General features: G+C 42.6%; 1 protein-coding gene across 1 annotated transcript in view; it reads left to right on the top strand.

Moving 5' to 3' along the window:
* The window catches only part of CRYBG1 (crystallin beta-gamma domain containing 1), a 133,754-nt gene that overhangs the window by 11,784 nt on the left and 98,863 nt on the right, over window positions 1-23,107 (top strand). The gene's annotated exons all lie outside the window — the stretch shown is intronic.

Below are 23,107 nucleotides of genomic sequence, written 5' to 3' on the forward strand. Positions count from 1 at the left end.
ACATTATGATTGATGACTTTCTCAGACTGCAGAACATAGACTTTTGCTCTCCATAATACTATCTGTTTTCCCCCATAGAAAATAAAAGATGCCCCTGAAGAAACCTTCAGGAGCTCAGTATAGGAAGCGAGAAGCTCAGTTGCAATCTAGTTTGCAGCCAGGGGCAAATTTGATGGAAAAATATCTGAAACAGAACAACATAGACCAGGTTTTAGGCAGTAGTGATCATCCCTGTGCAGAAGAAATTGAGGAGTGAAGTGTAAATGGTGGAAGTTCTATTACTAAGGAATTAGCAGATTTACCTGAAGATAAGGAATGGAAATGTGAGGAAAGTGATGGAGAATAGTCCAGTTTTCCTGGTGGCATAGGGAGTGATGATAAACAAGAATGTGGCTCACATGAAAAGGAGAGAAACAGTAAAGAAGATTCAGCCTCGCATAATGACGGAACCAGCAATGAGAAAAATTGCACACCACAAATCGATATGTCAGATCCTTCTTTATGGCTGGCAATCCTAAACTCTGCTGATATCAATTGTACAATTTTGAACTGTCTGGGCAAAACTGAGGATATAACGTTTCTGGTAAATGAACAGAAGTGACACTTCTCAAAGTCATACTGCAAAAGAGTGCTCAAGAATGGTGAGAAATTGAATCAGCATTGGCTAGTTTACTCAAAATCAACAGACAAAGTGCTCTGTTTTTGTTGCAAAATATTTGACAAGTATGCCAAATCGTTGCTTGCGCTTCCCATGTACAATTACTGGCATAACTTAGCTAATGCTGTAAAGCAACATGAAACGGCCATTTTACAGTCAATTCCAAATGGATGGAGGTCGAGTCCAGACTCCAGCTGACTAAATGCATAGACTCAGAAAAAACAAAACATTATTAATGTAGAAACCCAGCATTGGAGGAATGTGCTTCAGCATCTGTTCTCAATTACCCTGTTCCTTGCAAAGAATAATTGGGCTTTCTTGGGCTCATTGGATAAATTGTTGCCTGAACATAACGATAATTTCCTCAGTTTGGTGGAGCTCCTTGGGAAATATGACGATGTCATGTGTGAGCACCTACATTGAGTGGTTCATAAAGAAGCTATGGACCATCACTGTAGCAAAACAATTCAAAATGAATTGATTGATCTTTATGGCAAATGTCATAACCATACAGCTAAGAGTAGCCTAGAATTCCTCCTTACCTGTAAGGGGTTAAAAAGCTCAAATAACCTGGTTGGCACCTGACCAAAAGGACCAATGGGGAAAGAAGATACTTTCGAATCTTGGGGGGAAGGCTTTGTTGTGTGTGTTCTCTTGGGAAGCAGATAAGCATCAGGTCAGAAAACTCCTTCTCCTATAAACCATCCTAAAAGTCTCTCATATTACAAAAATTGTAAGTAAAAGCCAGGCGAGGCATGTTAGATTATCTTTTGTTCTGCTTGTGAATTTTTCCTTTGCTGGAGGGAGCTTTCTTCTTGTGTTGTGGCTGCCATTCCCTCAACCTGGTTGTGTCAGATGCAGCATCATCATCTTTAGACTCAGTATCTCTCTTCAGAGTACTGCAAAGTCTTGTTTTCAGCATCAACTATGAGGTGGAAAACCTGCCAGGGCTGGGGGACAGGCACCCCTCCCCCGGCCCTGACCCAGCCTGGTCTGGACCTGCCGGACCACAGGCGCCCCTCCCCAACCTTCCCCAGCCCCAAATCTGCCACGGCGGGAGAACAGGCACCCTTCCCCTGGCCCCAGCCCAGCCCTGCCACGGCCGGGGGGAGAGGCGCCTCTTCCCCCCCACCCTAGGTGCTTCTGTGGGAAGAGTGAACTGGGGGGAGGGGGGAAGTCCTCTCTCCCCACCATAGCCCTGGGGAGCCCCACTGCACCCCAAAACCCTCATCCCTGACCCCACCCCAGAGCCCTCACTCCCTTGCACCCCAACCCCCTGCCCCAGCCCTGAGCCCTCTCCAACACGCTGAACCTCTCAGCCCTGGGGCTTCAGCCACACATCTCCTCCATATTGGTGCACATAACAAAATTCATTTCGCACATGGGTGGGAAGAATTAGAGTGAACACTGGTGGACTCATCATCACTTGGAGTCTTTGAGACAAAATTAGATATCTTTCTAAAAGGTATGCTTTAATTCAGTTTCTGGGAAAAACTTTATGGCCTTTGTATACAAGAGGTTATACATGATCTTAGTGGTTTCTTCTAGCCTTGGGGGTCTATGAATCTGTAGTCAAAATCAAGAAGGACAACATGAGTTCTGTAATGCTTGTCATCAAGAGCCATTTTTGCCATCCTCTGAAGCATTTGGAGTCTTTAATAAGGATGGTCTAACTTTCTCTATTCTAGCTTCCCTGCAGGGTGTATTTTCCTATGGAGCAGCCTTTGATGGCATAGTATTGGTTTTCCACTGTTTTAATGTCCTTGCTGCTGCTATTTGGGATTTCATAGTGGGCATCCCACTGATGCTAAAGAGAAACACAGTAATCACCAGTGCTGAGAGGTTATTTTACACCTTCACTGAGTCATTTAATGAATAACCTGTAATATACGCAACAGCACATATGCATGGAATGTTGGAACAGTATAGTATGTATTTCATGAGCCCAAATAGAAGATCTTTAGTACACAGGAAGTATAATTAAAATATTATCAGTGCATACGTTATATGGCCACCTCTATTTTAGAAGTGGAGGCCTTGTTTTTATGGTCCACCGTAAATCACTGGTTGTGTTCCAGCAAATTGTTAAGGATTTTTTTTTTTTGATGACATAATTATTTGTTTTAGGCTGCCTTTGACAAAATGGCTACTACGTATCTTGTTTGTGACCCTTCCATAGTTAAGTGCAGAAGCTCAAACAAAAAAACTGGAAGGCAAATGGAAATTCTCTGCTTGAAAGTCAATATCCACTCAAAGAATATTTGTGTGCTTTGCTGGAGACCAAGAGCTTGTTTATATTTATTACATAGCAGGGGTGAGAATTCTACAGTGAAACTGTTAAAACTAGTCAGCCTTATTGTTACTTTCCATGGAAGTTCAACATGCCCAGCTATCCGGTTACTGTCATGGGATCCCCAAGGTTTGGGCATGGATCCAGTAGCTTATTCCATGGAAAACAATTTTCTCTGTCCTCTGTTAATTGTGGGTAATAATACTTCCTTCCTGCAACCTTTTGTCTGTCTGGTCTATTTAAATTGTAAGCTCCTCAGGCCGGGGACTGTCTCTTACTCTGTGTATGTAGAATGTGTACCACAATGGAGCCCCAGTTTTGACTGAGGCCTCTACATACTATTGTAATACAAATAATATTTAATAACAATGATTTTGGTCTTCAGGGCTGTTAATCTGGCATCTCTCACAAGCCAAGCTCTAAGTAAGCACAGCATTTTAGTTAAAACGGTGGCTAATTAAAAACAAAACATTTATCAGGTTTTGTCATCTTTGTATAATTTAAAAAGATATGTATGATACTAGGTGGGGGGGTCAGGAGGGAGGCAAGAGGTTCAGAGCTATATTAAACTCCCAAAAGCAGAAATACTTTTATAAACAATGCAGTTGATAAGCCAGTTACTTACTGATGACAAATCTGTTCATGTGAAATAAGCCATGTAGTTCCTGCTTATTGGCCTAATACTCTAACGTGGTGAATGTTACAGTTCCTGTTTCATACATTGGGGATTGGGAATGCTCAGCACCTTCCATGAGACACTCAACATATCCCATATTTGGGCCCATGTCTAGTAATGTTTTAAGAAAATGAAAGCTACCACCAAAAATCTGATTAAAAAACAAACAACAACAAAATCCCTATAGATTATCAGGCGGATTTAATTATTATTTATAGTGTGGATCAGAGGTATATAGAAAATAATCCTATTGTATGCCTCATGTTTTGGTTTTTATGGATTTTTACTTTCCTAGGAAAAATAATAGGGCATTGTAATATTCAAATTACTCTCTCAGTGTGTCAGTCTCATTGTTTGGCCTGTCTTGTGCCTTGTGTTTATGACTTTGAGAAAAGTGGAATGCAAACTGACCTGCTTGAAAGTCAACATTGCACTCTGTCCACTTGAGAAATATGTGTGCTTTACTGGAGACCAGGAGAGAAGGTTAATGTATATATGATTTCACAGCAGGGGTGAGAACTGTGCAGAGGAACTGTTAAAATTGGTCAGCCTTATTGTTATTTTCAATGGATGTTCAATGTGCTGACTCAGCAATTAAGCAAACGAGTTATAAATAAGAAATGTATGGTATCTTCCTTTTGGAACAACCGGAAAGCAGCGCTATGGATCCTGGGCAGGAGTGGTTTTCTTCAATGAGAGTGAGAGAAGAGCAGCTTTTCATGCAGGCTCTTGTGGATTTTAAATTAGCTAAACTTCCTATTGGACCAAACTCTGTGGGACAGAGGTGCTGTTTTTACTTCCGTTCGTTAGGAATGGAATAGACGAAAGGGGGTAGGGAGATTCCTAGCTGCCTCTGTACAATTAATGTAATTTAAAATAGAAATTTAATTTGGAACCTAGATGTCAGTTTTTTGTTTAGTCATTTGGCTGCTCCTTGTTAACCCTTGTTACCTTAAATAAGTATTTGTTAGTGCCAGAGACTCCAGTTTGTTCATTATTTAGTATAGGAAGTGTTTAGTATGAGTCAAAACAAATAAGAGTTCTCACCCTGAACAACTTGTGTGTGTACGCGCTAAGGCTGCGTGACAAATGTATAGCCCTTAAGAATTATTCCACTGCTAGTAACAAGAAACTTCCTCTTCTATGAAAAATTGGAAGGGTGCTGTATTTACTTTACAGTACAGCTATCCTTGTTGGGATAAAGTCTACTCAGATGCCACATCTTTATCCTATAAAAATAGAGCATTCTCCTATATATCCCTTAAGGAATAGTAAACATCGTGACATAACTAGGTTTTATCTTTATAAACAAAACCATAAAGTAACTCCAACTGTAGTATACTGCCTTTATCAATGTGAAATGAAATTATTAATACAGTATGACAAGGGCCTAACATCAGGCTTGAATACATTATAAGTGAATCTTGTCATAATCACATTTTTAAAGTGAATTTATATTTTTGAGTATGCTTTTGTGCTCAGATACTATGTTACACTGTATCAGAACCTAGATGGGTTATCGGAGTTTCAAAGTTGTGGGCACTAGAGAAATATACCATTAGTAATTGAACCAATGGAATTATGCTGGCGATAACAGCAATGGCACAGTGCTCAAACTGTAGTATTTTACTGATGACTAAAGCAGGTTTTGTGATTATTTTAGTTAAAGGAAACATAGTGCTGCTGCTGCTGCTGTGACGTAGCCTGGCTGTATTCTCTGCCTTAGTTTCTGCAGCTGGTGCCTGACTCTGTGTGAGAGAGTCTGAATGCAGGAAGCACCCTACAGAATGTGTGGCAACTTTAAATTCCCTGACAATGCTTAACCTTTTGTGGCACACCTCGCTTTAATTCCCCCCCCCCCCCCCCCCCCGCAAATTCTAGCAAGTTCTAGCAAATACAGTGATTGAACATAGCAGCATTTTTATAATAATATAAGCTATAAGAAAGTGTTCTTTTATAATATCAATAGGGTTTTTTTTTTTTTTTTGCTTTTTGTTTTTACTAGTTCAGGAGTTATCTACTGTAAGGTCTTTAATAGTCTGTTTAGTCTCTTCCATGTAGTCTGAAACAAGATCAATACATAAAATTGTTTTTTTTTTTTCCCCCTGGTGCATCAGTTCTAAAATCAGTCTTCTTGGCTAGCTGCTCTTTTTCTTCCACAGTTGTGTTCTTGGGTACCTCTACCAGATGTTTGTTTCCTACTTGGTGTTCACTAAATATGAATGAGATGATATTTCTTCAATCATAGTAATTTTTGTGGCCAGTGACTATCTTGTGAAACTCTAACATTCTTTGTTTTTTAACAGCGGTAAAGGTGGTGTCTCTCTTGACTTGTCTAATCTGTCTTCCATGGGCAGCGCGTGTGCCCCCATTTGGGGAGGCTAGCCATGTGGCCCCACCCCTTGAACTCAAGGCCCTGCCCCTGTCCGCTGGAGTCCTGAACACCCGCCCCTCCCATTCACCAGAGCCCCAAGTGCCTTCCTTCCCTGCCCCCGAACGCCCATAGCCAGAAGAGCCCCAGCCAAACTGCCCCAGGCCCCTGGCTGGCACCAGCACTGCACTGTCGGGCCGCCCCCAGTGCCGGGCCACCGCCAGTGCCAGGTTGCTGGCTGGCCTCAGTGTCAGCCCCAGTGCCGGGCCACCAGCTTTCTGAGGAACTGAGTTCCCCCTGGCTTGGGCACCAGCATGGGGGAGAGGTTGCAGAATGGGTGGGGCCAGGACTTGGCTTAGGAAAGGCTTAGTCTCCCCAGGCCTATTATACCTGCTGCCCATCAGAGTTATTTGTCAACCTTTGGTATATCTCATATCTGTAACTAAGTAAGAATAGGTATGTTATACAGAAGTTCTACAATGATTTTCACTGAACTGTGGTCTACTGTTCATTACTATGGTACTTTAGAATTCCATGACTTACAGACATGTAGTTAACGTGCCTGACCACAGTTGAAGCTGTGGTACGTTTAAGTGTCATTACCTCTGGAAAGTTGCTCAAATAGTTGATTATAATTAAGGCTACATTTTAGTCATGGGTATTTTTAGTAAAAGTCATGGACAGGTCATGGGCCATAAACAAAAATTCACGGGTCCGTGACCTGTCCATGATTTTTACTAAAAATACCTACCGTGACTAAAAGTTGGGCGGGGGCACTCTAGGCGGGTGGTCCGGGGGCACTGCGGGTGCTGGGGGTGGGGGTCGAGGTGACTCGGAACCTCCACTGGTACTGGGGGAGGGAGGGTTGGCGGGGCTCCCTACCTGGCTCCATATCCCTGCAGTTCCTAGGCGGCGGAGGCAGGGGCCAGGGCTGGGGCTCCTCTGCTGCTCCCGCCACAACTGCTGGTGGCCGCAGCTCCCATTGGCCGGGAACCACAGCCAATGGGAGCTGTGGGGGTGGGGCCTGCAGGCACCAGCAGTGCACGGCGCAGAGGCCCCCACCACCTCTCCGCCACCTAGGAGCTGCAGGAGGGTCCTCCACCCCAGGTAGACACCCCCCCAACCCCTGCCCCTAGCCCTGATCCCCCTCCCACACACCCCAACTGCTGCTGGCCCAGGGGCTGCCCAGTGCTGGCAACCCCTGGGCCAGCACCAGTCGCTGCAGAAGTCACGGAATCCGTAACTTCCGTGACTGACTCGCAGCCTTAATTATAATCAGATGCTCATTACTTTCTGAGGATAAAAATCAATTCTGACTTTTCCCATGGAACTGTAGGTTGTTTAAGGTATCATATGTTCTTTCTGCTGTGAAACTCTAAATGTAAGGCAGATTCCACACACGCTCACTCTTCCACCAATATCCATCTGTGACCAACACTTCTTTTTGAATTAGTCATTCCAAGTTGTGCCGTTCATATATTCTTTCTACCATTTTATTTCTCATCACTCAGAAAACTATTTTTGTACATTCATACACTCTGTTAGTATTCCCAAAATCACTTGTGTGTATATATATAACAGAGTGTATGAATGTACAAAAATAGTTTTCTGAGTGATGAGAAATAAAATGGTAGAAAGAATATATGAACGGCACAACTTGGAATGACTAATTCAAAAAGAAGTGTTGGTCACAGATGGATATTGGTGGAAGAGTGAGCGTGTGTGTGTGTATATGTATGTATATACACACATGCACACACACGTAAATAATATGGAACATATAGGTTGGAGAGGATTACTTACTTATAGCTTATATTATTATTTGTATTTTGATCTTAGATGTTTCTCTTTTTACCGTTTTTACTTAGTGATGCGGTACATGACATTTTTATCATGTTTACATGTACTGTTACTGCTTCTACATCATATGTTTAGATGACATGTGATGAAGCGTCTGCTCCAAACAGTTTGTTTGCAATTACTAGGTAATGTCTTGACTGGAACTCTAGGATCTTTCTGTGTATTTCCTTTTGCACTTTCAAAAGTTATCACTGTGATGGTGGTTCTCCAAGTTTTTTTGTACATTGCAATTAGTGGTTGTCACTTTAAGCTTTGTACCCCAACATACAGGGCCTAGCATCGTTTTCAATGCGCAAATATGTTTTTGTTGCCATTGTCATAGCTTTTGTAACATACTTTGCAGTCAGCCATTTTTTCCATGTCTCTGTAGCTATGTAGCTTACAACCCTGAGCTGTAGCTCACGAAAGCTCATGCTCAAATAAACTGGTTAGTCTCTAAGGTGCCACAAGTACTCCTTTTCTTTTTACGAATACAGACTAACACGGCTGTTACTCTGAACCCTGCTTTTGAAGCCTCTGTAGAATCTTGCTCTCTTTCATTGACTCAAATAATTACAATATTACTACTGATGTCAATATATGCTTCAAATCCTTGAACTTTATTTCATGTTCTGGACACCCAGCTATAAATTAAAATTTCCCCTTTGGATTTTAAAAAAGCTTCTGATAAACTCACTGATAAGACTATTAAGAAAAAATAACCTTGAAATAAGAAGGAAAGTCTTGTTGTGCACTAAAAGCTAGTTCAGCAGATGCTGAGGTATAAACAGTGTTGTCTGACTCTGTAACTCTCACCTATCATCACTGGCCTGAATTGTTCCAAATTCCTTGGTTACCTCTACTTCCCATGAAATTTTTAGACTGTGAGCTCTGAGGATCTTGAATCTGCAAAAAACGGGAAAGAAATAACCCCAGGGGCGGCAATAGCATTGCAGGAAGAGGTGGATTGGGCAGGGACAGGGGTGGGGGTGGGGGCGGGGGCAGAGGCGAGGCTCTGGGCTTCGGGAGGCAAGCAGCTGAGAGGTGGTGCCTCCCGAACAGATTCAAGGGTTAAAGGGGTGGGGAGGGGGCTCCCAGTGATGCTAGGCGCAGGCTCTGTGGTGGATTTGGCAGCCATGGCATCAGGAGGTGGACCACCTTCTGTAGGGTGCCCGCCCGGGAAGGCGGTTATGGGGAGGGAGCATGGGGAAAGGGGGACTGGGGTAAGGTTGCCCAGATCGAGGCCAGCTGGCAGTAGGTCATTCTCTCCCTGGGTGACCGGGGTAAGGTTGCCCAGATCGAGGCCAGCTGGCAGTAGGTCATTCTCTCCCTGGGTGATCGGGGTCAAACCTAGGGCCTCAATCTCCTCATACATGGAGGAAAGGTCGTCTTCTGCCACAGTGGGGGGCTCCCCTCTGGCGCCCGCTACGAACGTCGCTTCGGGGTTCGCGGGGGGTTTGGGTGATATTCGGGCAGAAGGGGCTTCCTCAGGGGTCTCGGAGGGGAGGGTCTCCTGTGGAGGGGAGGTTCCACCTTCCAGTGCTATTTTGTCTTCCCCTCATGACACCGGCGGAGGGATCTCACTCGTGGGCATAGTGGAAGGCTCAGTGTCAGTGCCTCCCTTCCTGGTCTTCCGGGGGGCCTCCGCATTGGATGGGTACAGCAGAGCTCGAGCCTTCCACTTGCCTCGCTTTCCCTGGACTAGGGTCCAGCCCTCCATAGCATCGTCTGGGGGCTGGTTTGCAGGGGTCATGTCGGGGGGCAGAGGCGATGGTTCAGGGGCTCGGGGGGGTAACGGTGAGGCAGCATGGGGGGGAGGGGTTCTCCTTGGGGCGGGCCCTCTCCTATGCCCGGTAATGTCTTTGCTGCATCCTCCTCCATAGGCTCTGCTGGATTGTTAACAGCAAGGGCGGGGCTCCCTCGTTCGTCTGGGCATTGTAGGGGAGGTGTCTCTTGGGCCCGAGCAGGAGGAGAGGTGGTTTCAGGTACCGGGTGGCCAGGGGCGTCGGCAACGACGGAGCCAATGTCCTGCCGGGTCTCAGGGGTCTCGGGTGCCCCTCCCCGCCAGGCCAAGGGGCAGTCTCTTCGGACGTGCCCCGCTGATCGGCAGAGGTAGCACCGGGCCTCTCCCGTGGAGTAAAAGACCCAATAGCGGGCTCCCTGGTAGGGGACTAGGAAGGACCCCTCGAGCGCCTCTCCGTCACGCGCCGGCGGCGGCGGTAGAAGCTGCACTTGCCGGTGGATCGAAAGGACGTGACGGAGGGTGGGGCCCTTGCAGCCCAACGGGAGAGGGCTGATGACAGAAACGGGTTTCCCCAGGGTGGAGAGAGCAGGTAACAGGGCGGCATTGGGTAGAAAGGGAGGGACGGAGGTCAGGACTAGGCGGACGCCCAGGTCCTCTAGCGGTTCCAGGGGAACGAACATCTCCCCCCCCCACCCCCCCGCCAAGCCCTTCTCCACCGCCTCCTGGGCGGTAGCCTCCGATGCTAAGAAAAAGACGACCTTCCCGTACATTTTGGAGGCTGCCACAATAGCCGTGGGTCCTACCACCCTCACCAATGCCTGCACGTATGTCTCCACTTGGGGCGAGGCAGGCACCAGGAGGCAACGGAGGCCGTGCTTCCTGGTCATGGCAGCCGCTATTGATGGTAGTGGAGGTGGTGGGCGGGCGAGATGACGAGGCGGCAGGCGGTGGGGGGGCTGCTACCGCCCGGGCATACGCCCTGGGGGCCGGGGGAGGGACGCTCGCAGAGCTGGTGGAGGCAACAGCGGGGAGAGACGCCATGGTCGATGACGAGGCCACAGCGGTGGGAGCAGCCCCTGCCATGGAGGGCCTGGTGGTTGTAGCAGGGCCCTTTCCCTTCTTCACACCCTGGCCTTTCCAGCCAACTGGGGGGGCTCTCCTAGAATCTGGGGGGGCGGTGGGCGTAGCAGCGGCAGTAGTCGCCCCGGTGCCTCCTGCTGCCGATGCCCCAGCGGGGGCGGTGGCAGGTGTTTTGGCAGCAGTGGTGGGGGGGAGGCTTGGGGGTTGGGCAGGGGGGTAGGTGGGGGAGGGGTAGCTGAGGTTGTTAGAGGGGTCTCACCCCTCTCATTCCCCGCCATAGTGAGCAGAAAGAGGCGGGGAGACACCAGAAGGAGGAGGGGGGAGGGGGAAGCAGATTAACCACTTCTCCTGCTGGGCTGCAGGCGGGGGGGGGGGCAAATGGGTCGGACTGGACAGGGGGAGGAAACAGGAGTTGGAGTCAGGTAGTAGGGGCAAACTGTGGGGTGGGCAGTCCGGGGACGGGGGCGGGGAATGTGGACCCATGCGCGTTTGTCCAAAGAGTCTCGTTTGGTTGGCTGTTATGTCTGGTCCGGATGATGAAAATCAGAGTAAGCAGCTGAATCCAGAGACAGATGGCAAGTTGCCAGCAGGGATGGACAGCAGGGGGGTTGTGATGGTTGTAGTAGTGTTGGGGGAGGGGGCACTGATGGATCGGGGGACAGCTCCATGCCATACCCCCTGTGCCCCTACAAACGCAATTAAGACACAGTCAAACTCCCCCCACATGAAAGTACAGTTCGAAAGTTACTCAGTCTTACGGCCCCCTCCACGATGATTTGTAGCTTCCCTGGGTGATTTCTCTGTCAGCTGTCTTCTCTCCCGGTCTTTGTGGAGCATTCCAAAAATGCCAAGTAGATAAGAAGAAAAAAAATAACTTGTCGGTTAATTACAGGTCCACAAACAAACAGCAAAACGGTTGGGTCTGGGGGCTTCCACTCCCCTCCTCCGGGGAGCGGGTCGGCAGTCCTCCCGCTCCTCTGCGGGTTTCAGCTGAAGCAATAGCAGCGTCCGAGGGCAAGTGTGGGGGGCTGGCAGGCAACCTGGCAGCTGACCAGCACTCGAACGGCAGCAAAGAAAACCAGCAAAAAAAAACAAAACAAAGAAAAAGCATCTGGCTCGGTTGGGGGAGGGGGGAAACGAAGCAAGGTCCAAAAGTAAGAAAAGCCCAGGTCAGGCGGCTTTAGGAGAGCATAGAAAGCAGATAGCTGAGTAAGGGAGCAAGGAAATGTTCCAGAACAATCAGGAACCTTCTGGAGACAATTAAGACAGGCAGATTAGAACACCTGCAGCCAATCAAGAAGCTGCTAGAATCAATTAAGGAAAGCTAATCAGGGCACCTGGGTTTTAAAAAGGAGCTCACTTCAATTTGTGGTGTGCATGTGAGGAGCTGGGAGCAAGAAGCACTAGGAGCTGAGAGTGAGAACGCGGACTGTTGGAGGACTGAGCATTATCAGACACCAGGAGGAAGGGCCTATGGTGAGGATAAAGAAGGTGTTAGGAGAAGGCCATGGGGAAGTAGCCCAGGGAGTTGTAGCTGTCACACAGCTGTTCCAGAAGGCACTCTAGATAGCTGCATTCCACAGGGCCCTGGGCTGGAACCCAGAGTAGAGGGCAGGCCCGGGTTCCCCCCCCAAATCCTCCCAACTCCTGGTCAGACACAGGAGGAGTCAACCTAGACTGTGGGTTCAGAAAAACGGCCAAGCTGAAACTCCAAGGTGAGCAAATCTGCCAATAAGCGCAAGACCCATCAAGGTAGAGCAGGAAGTTTGTCACAGTAGACAGCTTGTGGAATTCACTGCCACATGTGTCCATGAAGTCAAATAAGCCATCTGGGTTTAGAAAATGTCTGGATAATTTGTTACTAATTACAGCATTTGTAGCAAGCAAACTATGATAAGAAAAATCAAATTCTATGCTTGAGGGAATAAGAGGATTGTCTGGAGAAATTCAGGAAACAATTTTTTCTTGCAAGTGAAATACTGCACAATTGTCTAAATGCACTGCTATGTATTTTTTACCTTTCTCAACAAAAGGAATTGAATATGTTTTGAAACATATTTTAAAAAATAACCTGGATATTGATAGGTTTCAGAGTGGTGGCCGAGTTAGTCTGTATCAGCAAAAACAGCAAGGAATCCTTGTGGTTCCTCGGTGTTTTTGCTGGATATTGATAGTTTTTTGTTGATCAAAATTTAACTTTGCTCTCTCTCTGTGATTTTATTTTTGTTTTGTTCCTTGGCATCTGCAAACTTCTCTTTCCCCCTTCTTAGAAGATGAGATCATCATTCATTTTGTTAATCCATGCAAATTGGTTCAAGTAAGGAATTTCACATGCATTCAATTCTATTGTGGTATTCTTTTTAACCCTCGATCAGTTATTTTGAGCTCCAGGGCTGCTCATGAATTTTCCAAGACTGCCAGTGGTCACTACTAGTAATGGAATGAGATCACCGGTACATTCAATGTACCATAGGCCAGTGCTACTCAAAGTGGTGGTCCGCGGACCGGCCATTGGCTACCGGTCTGCACGCACACTGGAAAAAAAAATTGCCGGTCCCCCACATCAGATAGCTTGAGAAGCACTGCCATAGGCTACTAGAGATGGCAATGTGTTTTTGACCATTATTGATCTAAACCAGTTTGGATCCTGTAACTTGATGTGAAAGATTATGACAATGCATTTCCTATTACAGGTTCCCTGAAGCAACCAGCCTGCTCATCTACTACAACTTGGCTTTGGTGTTCATTCATACTATGCTGAAACTTCTCATTAGAAATCTCTCATTTGCCATATGCTGCCTCCCAGTGCTGGCAAGGCCTTTGCTCTAGTTAGGCAGCTGGTGTGCTGAGACTGCTGCTGCTTTTACTATCATCTTATCTTTTTTTTTCTCTGACCATCCGCCCTCCATTGGATTTATTCACTTCTGGAACAGGGATTGTCTTTGTTTTTAAGCTACATCTACACTACAGCTTATATCGGCAGAATTCATGTCATTCAGGGGTGTGAATAAACCACCTCCCTGAGCAACATAAGTTATACTGACATAAATGCCAGCATGGACAGCGCTATGTCAGCGGAAGAGCTTCTCCCACCAACAGAGCTTCTGCCGCTTGCAGAGTTTTATTATGCCAGCGGGAGAGCACTCTCCTATCAGCATAGAGCATCTTCATCAGACATGCCCTTAAAGAGTTTTGTACAGCACTTAGCACAATGTGGCCCTGATCCCTTACTGGAGTTTCTAAGTGCTACTGAAATGCAAATATTAAAAAATAAATATTAATACTTTTCAACCATTACTTCCTCTTAACATCTTTATTCATCACCATTTACCTGCCTGCTACATTCTAATTTCCTGACTTGTTGGACTCACTGTTCATACTAAATCCTTACCTCTGGTTAACCTTATAGGGACAGAAATGCACAAGCACAGACATCAAAAGACCATCTTGACCCACAGTGTTTGCAAAAACACTTTAGTTTAAAAAATTTAAAAACTTTGGGATCTATTGTTAGGACAAACTACAGAGTGCCTCTTCTTTTGTGTGTGTTTTGTTTTCTTTTTTTTAAGAATACCCCTGCTGATCTGTTACCCCTCAGAAACATCAGTCTTCTCTCACTATCATCTCTTTAACTCTTTCAAGACACTTCCCAATGCCTGGAACTGTTTCCCTTCTCCAACATGCCAAGCAACCTTGCTGTTCTCCAAAGTCCTTCGTAAAAACCTGCTTCTTTCAGCTAGCTGCTAATTGTCCAGCATTTCTCTCATGCCTCTCCATAGTCCTTTAACTCAGATCTAATTAGAATGTAATGTTTATTGGGAAAAATCCTCCCACCTTTGGAAGTGACAAGATGCATGTCAAAAAAACATTCATGCCAATCACTTTACATCTTTCTCTATTGTTGGCTATAGTTTTGTCTGTTTTAGAAAGCAGGCATTCAGGATGGGACTTTGCACGGTACATAGATGTAAGAAGATAATCCACAGCCATGTCATTATATAATAATCAATCTTTTGTGTCTGTCTGAGATCTGAGAAGTAAGGTGGACTGGAGCCCTGCTTTAATTAAACATTCATGTTCTCTTACTGGGAACTGGCAAAGTCTTTTGTAACAAAGGTAGTTGCCAGACATTCAGGAAAGACTTCTGTAGAAAATCTACTTTTAAAGCCAACTCTTGATTGTTTACTTAGTATAACTGTAAAAAGAATGACTGAACAAATAGAATTAGGTTAAAAAACAGAGGAGTTAAACATAAAGAATTAATTTTCATCTCATTTCTCTTTCATCATCTTTAGTACTGCAACGCTGTAAGAAACCATTTACTGATCTGTGTATTAACGTAATACTCATGTGGCTATGTTGCTTTTATGCTTTTTATTTTAAGAAAACACTCATACTTCATTTTAACAGACAGAGGATTTTGCTTTTCATTGTTTTATTTTCAAATAAATATGATACTTATGAAAATGTAAAGGACTTGGGATAATATAATGGAAAAAATAAGTTTTCTGTGGAGGGCTACATTTAGGACATTTTGAAAGAGCAGGTTTGATGTGAAATGAAAGTTGCTAATTCCAGATATCTGTGTTAAAAGCACTGTCGCCTGTTTCATGGGGGCCTTTATTACATAAATCAAAAATTAACTCAGTTTTCATTAGCTTTGGCAGCTCATCTTTAATGGAGGAGGAGGGAAGGTTTATTCACATAAATAAGGGCTGTAATACACATGCTTTCATTCTTGGAAGCATATGATCCCATCTATGGTCATTAATCTTTTTCTAAGTTTCTATAAACGGGAGCTAGGACATTAGACTAGCTAATAAGCAAAGCCAAGATATAAATCAGCGCCTGTGTCTTTATTGTACCATATTTTCTCATCAACTAATATAAGTGGATTTTGTTACTTTTTCCTTCTGAAAGAGATTTGTAATAGCTCAGGGTGACATTTGAGATTGGAGTGTTATCTTCTAATTGAACTTTTTTCCAATAAAGGGTTTCAGTGGAGTCTCTTCCTTGTGTATGTTCTGCAGAACAGTGTTTTAAATTTCAGATATGCATTTTATTAATCTAGAACACCAAAATTTATTAAAGGAAGCTTTAATTCCTGAAAGACAACCTATATACGTTTAATCCTTAGACTATTTTGTTTGCTCTGCTTCTGGTTTTGTGCCTCCTGTGTAGTGAGTGCTATTCCAAAAAAGGATAGTTGGACACTGGAAAAAATACAATTCTGTGTTGCATATAATCAAATATCTCTCTCAACACAGATTTCAGAGTCTGTTTTGTAGCTGACCTCTCCAATGGTAGTTCTGTGTGGAGAAATTTGCAGCCTTAAAGGGAGATATGTCAAAATCTATACTATGTTACTCATAACCGCTTTGAGTCATAGATTTAAGTCCAGAAGGGACTGTTACATCATCTTCTCTGATTAATACTGAAAATTTTTAAATTCTGATTTACATTTCACAATTTTTATCATTCATTTTCTGCAATTTTCTCAGTTTGGTCAATGAAAATAGATTTTCTGCCTTATCTATTCTATTGATAGAATGCCAATCACTTTAGTACTTTGGTTCTGGTTAGTAAAGACTTAACCAATAATGTCCTTTACTGTCATCTCTCTGGAGATTGATCAGTTGTACTTTTTATTTTTTAAAGTAATCATGGTTCCTGTTGTTGTGATTGTGCTTTGGAAGGTGGTCAGAGTAAAGTGCATTCTGACCTCGTACTGTTCGAAAATCTAGGACCCAACTCTGAAAAGGTCTTGCCTCTGGATCCTGAGTGGCTACCTCTGAGTTGCTCCAACTATGCTGTTGCATGTAATTGTCTCAGAGGGATTACGAATAACAAGGCAATATCAATGATGATCTGGTTCTAGACCATTGCCCTCAAAAATCTTTTCAGAAGGTTAAAAGTGGGTTAAAGCAGAGTTAGAATGGAATAAGGCATGCAGTGGATAACTACAGAGTGGCTGGCAGGTGACTCCATAACAAGCCATTCTAAGTAAGACATTTCAGAAGACTGTAAGGGTGGTCAGTCTTGAGACTGGCTCCACCATTACCCCTAGAGTTTTTATTCTATTGACATTTCAAGGATAAAACTCATGCTTCATAATTCATCTGTTTGAAACTGTATCAGGCTAAAGGTTGGTATGTGACCTTAAAAAATTAAACATGATTAAATGTTTAGTGATCATACTTTGGTGTTTTGAGATGTTTACTTTATTACTCATCTTATTTAAATGCTAACAACATGCTCATCACTGTGCAATAGATGTAGGGTGATCAGATAGCAAGGGTGAAAAATCGGGATGGGGTGGGGGCAATTGGCACCTATATAAGACAAAACCCCAAATATTGGGACTGTCCCTGTAAAATCGGGACATCTTGTCACCCTAAATAGATAGAAGTCTCAGTCCCTGATCCAAATTGAGCTAGACCAGGGGTCAGCAACCTTTCAGAAGTGATGTGCCAAGTCTTCATTTATTCACTCTAATTTAAGGTTTCGCATGCCAGTAATACATTTTAACCTTTTTAGAAGGTCTCTTTCTATAAGTCTATAATATATAACTAAACTATTGTTGTATGTAAAGTAAATAAGGTTTTTTAGAATGTTTAAGAAGCTTCAATTAAAATTAAATTAAAATGCAGAGCCCCCCAGACTGGTGGCCAGGACCCAGGCAGTGTGAGTGCCATTGAAAATCAGCTCGTGTGCCGCCTTTAGCACACGTGCCATAGGTTGCCTACCCCTGAGCTAGACAATCCGGTGAGATGGTAAACTATTAAAAGTTCAGTGAAAATGTATATAGCTTCCTGTCTCAAACTCCTGAAGAGAAACACCCTTTTGGTCACTCCATTCCTATTTTAAAACTTTCAGAGACATTTACATGACACGTTCATTTATGAACGTACTTAAATTTGGGAAGAAAATCCACAACTAGCCTAATATATCTGTCCCTTTTGGATTGCTCATAATTTCACCTTCCTTTTTTTCACCATATTCCTTAATCCCTTCTTTCAGAAATCAGTCTAGTTTTCTCTTCAATTTTACTTTACTAACCCTTAGTCCACATTGTTTATTTTACTTAGTATGATGTAGATCTGCCTGTATAATTTTACTCCTTGTTTTCAAAATTATAGACTAGTGATCAAAAGAGTAGCCCTTCACTTTGCATGTGCATTTTTTATTTTTTTAATATTGAGGTAATTAAATAGAAGTTTTAAAAAGCGTGAAAGCTAGTGATCAAATTCAAGGGCTCCTCTTTCAGAGACAAATTATATTTCATCATGATGTATCCCAAAGAATTTTACAGGCAGATATATGTCAAGGGAAGATACAGAACACGTTAACCATATTACCTCAGATTCCCTACAAAGCAGTAGAGAGGAAGTGAAGCATGACTTATCCATTTAAAACTGGAGGAATTTTTTTAGTGTAAAAGGACTGAAATTACTCAAACTGGTATTTGGCCAGGATACCAGGATTAAAACCCTATTTTGTGAATTAATGTCATGAGCTCTTTTAATGACCGCAAGTATGGCGGATCTTAGTTTTACATACTGTCTGAATGATGGTACCTTCAGCAGCACAATGCCATCTAGCACCATGCCTGAGTATTGATTCAGTGATGACACAGAACTGAAGTTGACACTTCCTTCACCAGTTGGGTTTTCCTTCAAGGTTTTCTGGCTAAGTGCTGAGCGGGTCAAACAGTGCTTATTAGATTAGTTTATAGCCCAAGGTGATATGGCTGCAGGCCAGTGAGAACAAGTTAACTCCCTTAGATATTCTTCATAATTTAAATACTTTGCATCATTTTCATAGCCCTCTTCTTCAGCCTCTCCTAAACAGCAATATCCTTCCTATAGCGTTGCGACAGGTATAACCAGTATGTTCAGTTCATCTCTGTATGTATGTGATTCTTAATTTTGTAATTTGTTAAATCAGAATTGTGGATCTGTAAGTCTTAAGCCAAAAAACATACCTACACTACACAGACAATGCTTTGCATAGGAGTTCACAAAGTGAACGGTTCATTTAGGAAAGATGTTACTTAGCCCTCAAGCAACAGAAAAGATGAATTAATTCTGGAGTATGCATTTGTTTGCCCAAGCGAACAAGGACAATGAAAGAACCCTCTGAAAATTGACAGAGATGGATGTAGTTGGGGAAATTAATTATTAAAGAAGGAAAGAAATTACTTATTACTATATTCCATAACTTCACATGGGAAGCAGTCCTGATACAAAACAAAACATGCACTTTGACACAATGTAGAGAATTTATTATTTTATAACTGACACCTTTACATCAACGGCAAGAAGGGCTATGTCTGAATTTGGTCTCCATAGATAGAGGGCTTTCCTTCTTACAGGTAGGTCAGTTTCAGGGGTAATTCTGATAGGCTCAGATTGAAAGAATGGGTGAGTCTGAAGGAACCCGTCTAACTCTTATAGAGGGCATAGGTAATTTTGTTCCTTCTGGCTTTGTCTTCATCCCCAAAAGAGGTGTGTTTTTACATCAAGATAACTATCTCACTGTAAGATCCTAGTGGAGATGAGACATAGGTAGCTTTTATTTCAGTGTAGCTAGTTGAGATAAACAAGAGATGGGGCTGTAAGGTTGACCTCAACTAGCTATATTGAGAGAGTTTGTATCTACTAGTACTTTACACCAAGACCGTCATCTCGCTATAAAGCTCCCTTTTTTTTTTTTTCGCCATGAAGGCAAAGTCTCTGTTTACTTTCCTGTGTAACTGAAGTTTAGAGCCATTTGGCACAGCCTCCATCCCATATACTTAATATAATTAACTTGATGGTATTTCCTGTTCAGAAGCTAATTACTGTGTCCTAGTATGAATAAACTCTGAGGATGAAGGATGAGATGTTTATAACAAATAGTCCCTGAGATTAAATGCTTCTGAATGCCCTAGAGTTTATTAATCCAGGATATTGCTGCTATTTAGTTAACAGGAAGCATCCTTAAATTGTACTGATTTTATTAATGAAACATTCAGATTTTTAAATTAGAAAAAATTGGACCGTGAACCTGCTGAAAAACAAAGTTAGTTCTTTTTCGGTTCCTCTTCCCCAGCCATCATCTCTCATTCATTCTCACCCTCATTTTTTCCCCTTTACGCTCTTATCTTTTCCAAACCATCCCCTACTTTCTGCCTTATATGTCAGTAAGGTTTTTCTTCCCAAAATAACTGCGGTATATTTTTATTTACTTCTTTCAAAACTGAACTGGGGGGGGATGGGGAGGGGACTAGCGCTGGTCTGGGATTTTCACAGTATGCATGCAACAAACAATGTGAACACACAAATTATACATTTAGGGAACAGGAGCCCTGCTGACCTGCAGGGAAACAAAGTGGTAGGAGTTGACAGAAGAGAACTCAAGTAAAATGAGTTTTAATCCTTTTTACAAAATGCTCACCAGTCTGACAGACCCATTTTCTTATATAAACTTTGGAGAATTTTCTACTTTGTTATATGGGCATGAGAGGCCCAAGTAGCCATCTTCTGACTCTTCTTAGCTGAAGCGTTTATAAGCAGGGGTCCAACTGAGCCAATTTGCAGCAACCGAGTACTTTTTCCTGGTGACTGCCATCTTGTGCTCCATAATCTAAGCTTTCAATTTTTAAAAAAATAAAAAGCCACAAGCCTTTCTGAATAGAAGGATAACCTTCAAAACAGATGACTGCTTGTATATGCAAACAGCCTGAAACAATAGCTCTGAGAAGTGTGAACAGAGCTATCCACATCAATGGGTTGCTTCTGAAGTGTAATCATGACAGTTTAAATGACAAATTAAACGTGGAGCTTTGGAGACTACAACTCCTTATTTCTTCTCTCTAGCTCCTGCTCTTAAAGGCCGTTGCTGAACAGATATGATATAATCAAACTTTGCTTTCTTTTTTATTTCCTGAGTTTTCTCCCATCATGCACATCCAATAATTTCCCATATTTTTCTCAACTCACTATTCTATCATACTCTAGTTTAGGAACTCTCATTGTGTCTAGCTTTAAATAACCAATAGACTGTGGGAAATATGAAAATACATTTTAAAAAAGGGAAAATTTCAATAATTTGTCTTCAATATCCAGGCTTGGTAAATAGAAACTATATTGAAATAATTGCTATAAACATAACAGCAAATATGCAGAACAACATAGTGTTTATGTCCCTACGGACATGAGGCTTGCTTCAGCGCTTGGCCTGCCCAAATTGTTCAGAAGTTTTGTGTTTTTAGAGTATAGTCATCTGTTTGAATTGTACCTTGCCATTAACAAATCTTCACACACAAATGCTCAGTATAGATATATGAGTAACTAGTGGTTTCTCAAGCCAAAGTTGTTATAAAGTTATCATAATTTTTTACAAATTCTTACTAAAAACTCTACAGTTAGCGGTACATATGTAACTCCAATATCGTGTCCATACACGTGAAAGTCAGGAAAATGCAAAAAATGCAAGCTATTTTGGTTGCAAAAGACATGTATAGTTATTTGAAACCTGAAATCAAACAATCCATTATAAAATCTGGGAACAAGAACAGAGAAGCAGTATAGCTCATAAAAAGAAAAGGAGTACTTGTGGCACCTTAGAGACTAACCAATTTATTTGAGCATAAGCTTTCGTGAGCTACAGCTCACTTCATCGGATGCATACTGTGGAAAGTACAGAAGATCTTTTTATACACACAAACCATGAAAAAAAATGGGTGTTTACCACTACAAAAGGTTTTCTCTTCCCCCCCCCACCCCACTCTCCTGCTGGTAATAGCTTATCTAAAGTGATCACTCTCCTTACAATGTGTATGATAACCTGGAAATGGCCCACCTTTATTATCATACACATTGTAAGGAGAGTGATCACTTTAGATAAGCTATTACCAGCAGGAGAGTGGGGTGGGGGGAAGAGAAAACCTTTTGTAGTGGTAAACACCCATTTTTTTTCATGGTTTGTGTGTATAAAAAGATCTTCTGTACTTTCCACAGTATGCATCCGATGAAGTGAGCTGTAGCTCACAAAAGCTTATGCTCAAATAAATTGGTTAGTCTCTAAGGTGCCACAAGTACTCCTTTTTCTTTTTGTGAATACAGACTAACACAGCTGTTACTCTGAAACCTGTCAGTATAGCTCATATTGCTTACTACCATGGTTCCCTGAAGATTGCATATTTCAAAAATTGAATATATAATTTAAAGTTAACCATCCATTCCTGGAATGAAAGGACAGTTGCTCATACTGAAAGAGCCCAATTGTAATAAATTGTTTTTCCTTTCCACTTAAATCTCAGGGGAGTCTTAATAGGCAGCTTTTGAAAGCTAGATTTCCATTTCTAGATTTATAACTGGTACCATTACTTATAGTGGCATCTTGAAAAAGAGTATGTTAAAATTCTCTAGTGTGAATTTGGAATAATTTTCTAAGTATCCTAAATGTTTAGATTACTGAAGTTCAGAAAAGTAGTAATGATCCTTTAGTTGCAATTGCTGTGATGCACAATTCCTCATTAAATTACAGATAAAGTCTCACTCCCTGTTTCAGTCTTGTAAATTATATTCTTGAGGCAGGCAGCTCATTGTTTTTCTGCCAAAGGCTTGGGTTTCAGTTGGGCTTAGCACAAGTGAGATTGAGTTGGTTAGTACAACACCCATTGTTTTCCCTTGTTATAAAACCACTACATAATTTGGCTAATCGCATAATCTCTGTTCAGAAGAGCACTGAAATAAAAGGGCTTTGCTTATCAGGCTTTTGGTGCATTGACAAAGTGGTGTGACAGGCTTGCTCAGCACCTGTCCACACTCTGGTTCCCTTGCAGTGTGTATCTTCTTCTCACTTTCTCATGAGCACTAACATTATTTTAAGAAATAAAGAGTTTTCTGATTGCTCTTAGTACCATATCAAATTTAATAATACCCAGTTGAATATGATTTTTGAAACTGGGACTCACTCTAAGCAAAAATAATTAGTCACAGGAGATTTTAGAGAATAAAGTAATTCAGATTATACTCGTTTTTCAGATACCCATTTGAATAAAAAATCTAATGCTCAAATAACACTGCAGAGGGAAAGAATTTCATAAATGTGTCCATGTAGGTAAAAAATTAAATGAGCATTACTTCTGACCTTAAATGAGACATGTCACAGATACACAAATATCTCTTCAGATATATCCATGAATATGGGGATAACTTGATCCATGGATAGAAAAGAGTACAGAAAGCAGTACTATTATGTGGTATTGTGGTAGTAAAGGTGGGTCAGTACTACTATGTGGTAGTAAAGGTGGGTCAGTAATAACAAACGTGGAGAAGCAGCATGGGTTACAGGAATGAGTGAGAGATTTAAATCAGAACTCCTGCCTCCTCTCTCCTTGGTCAAATTACTTCACCTTGCTGCCTTCGTTTCTCCATATGTTATGTTGAGATATTCACCTA

This window comes from Chelonia mydas, chromosome 3 (genome assembly GCF_015237465.2).
Source record: "Chelonia mydas isolate rCheMyd1 chromosome 3, rCheMyd1.pri.v2, whole genome shotgun sequence".
NCBI classification, from domain to species: domain Eukaryota; kingdom Metazoa; phylum Chordata; order Testudines; family Cheloniidae; genus Chelonia; species Chelonia mydas.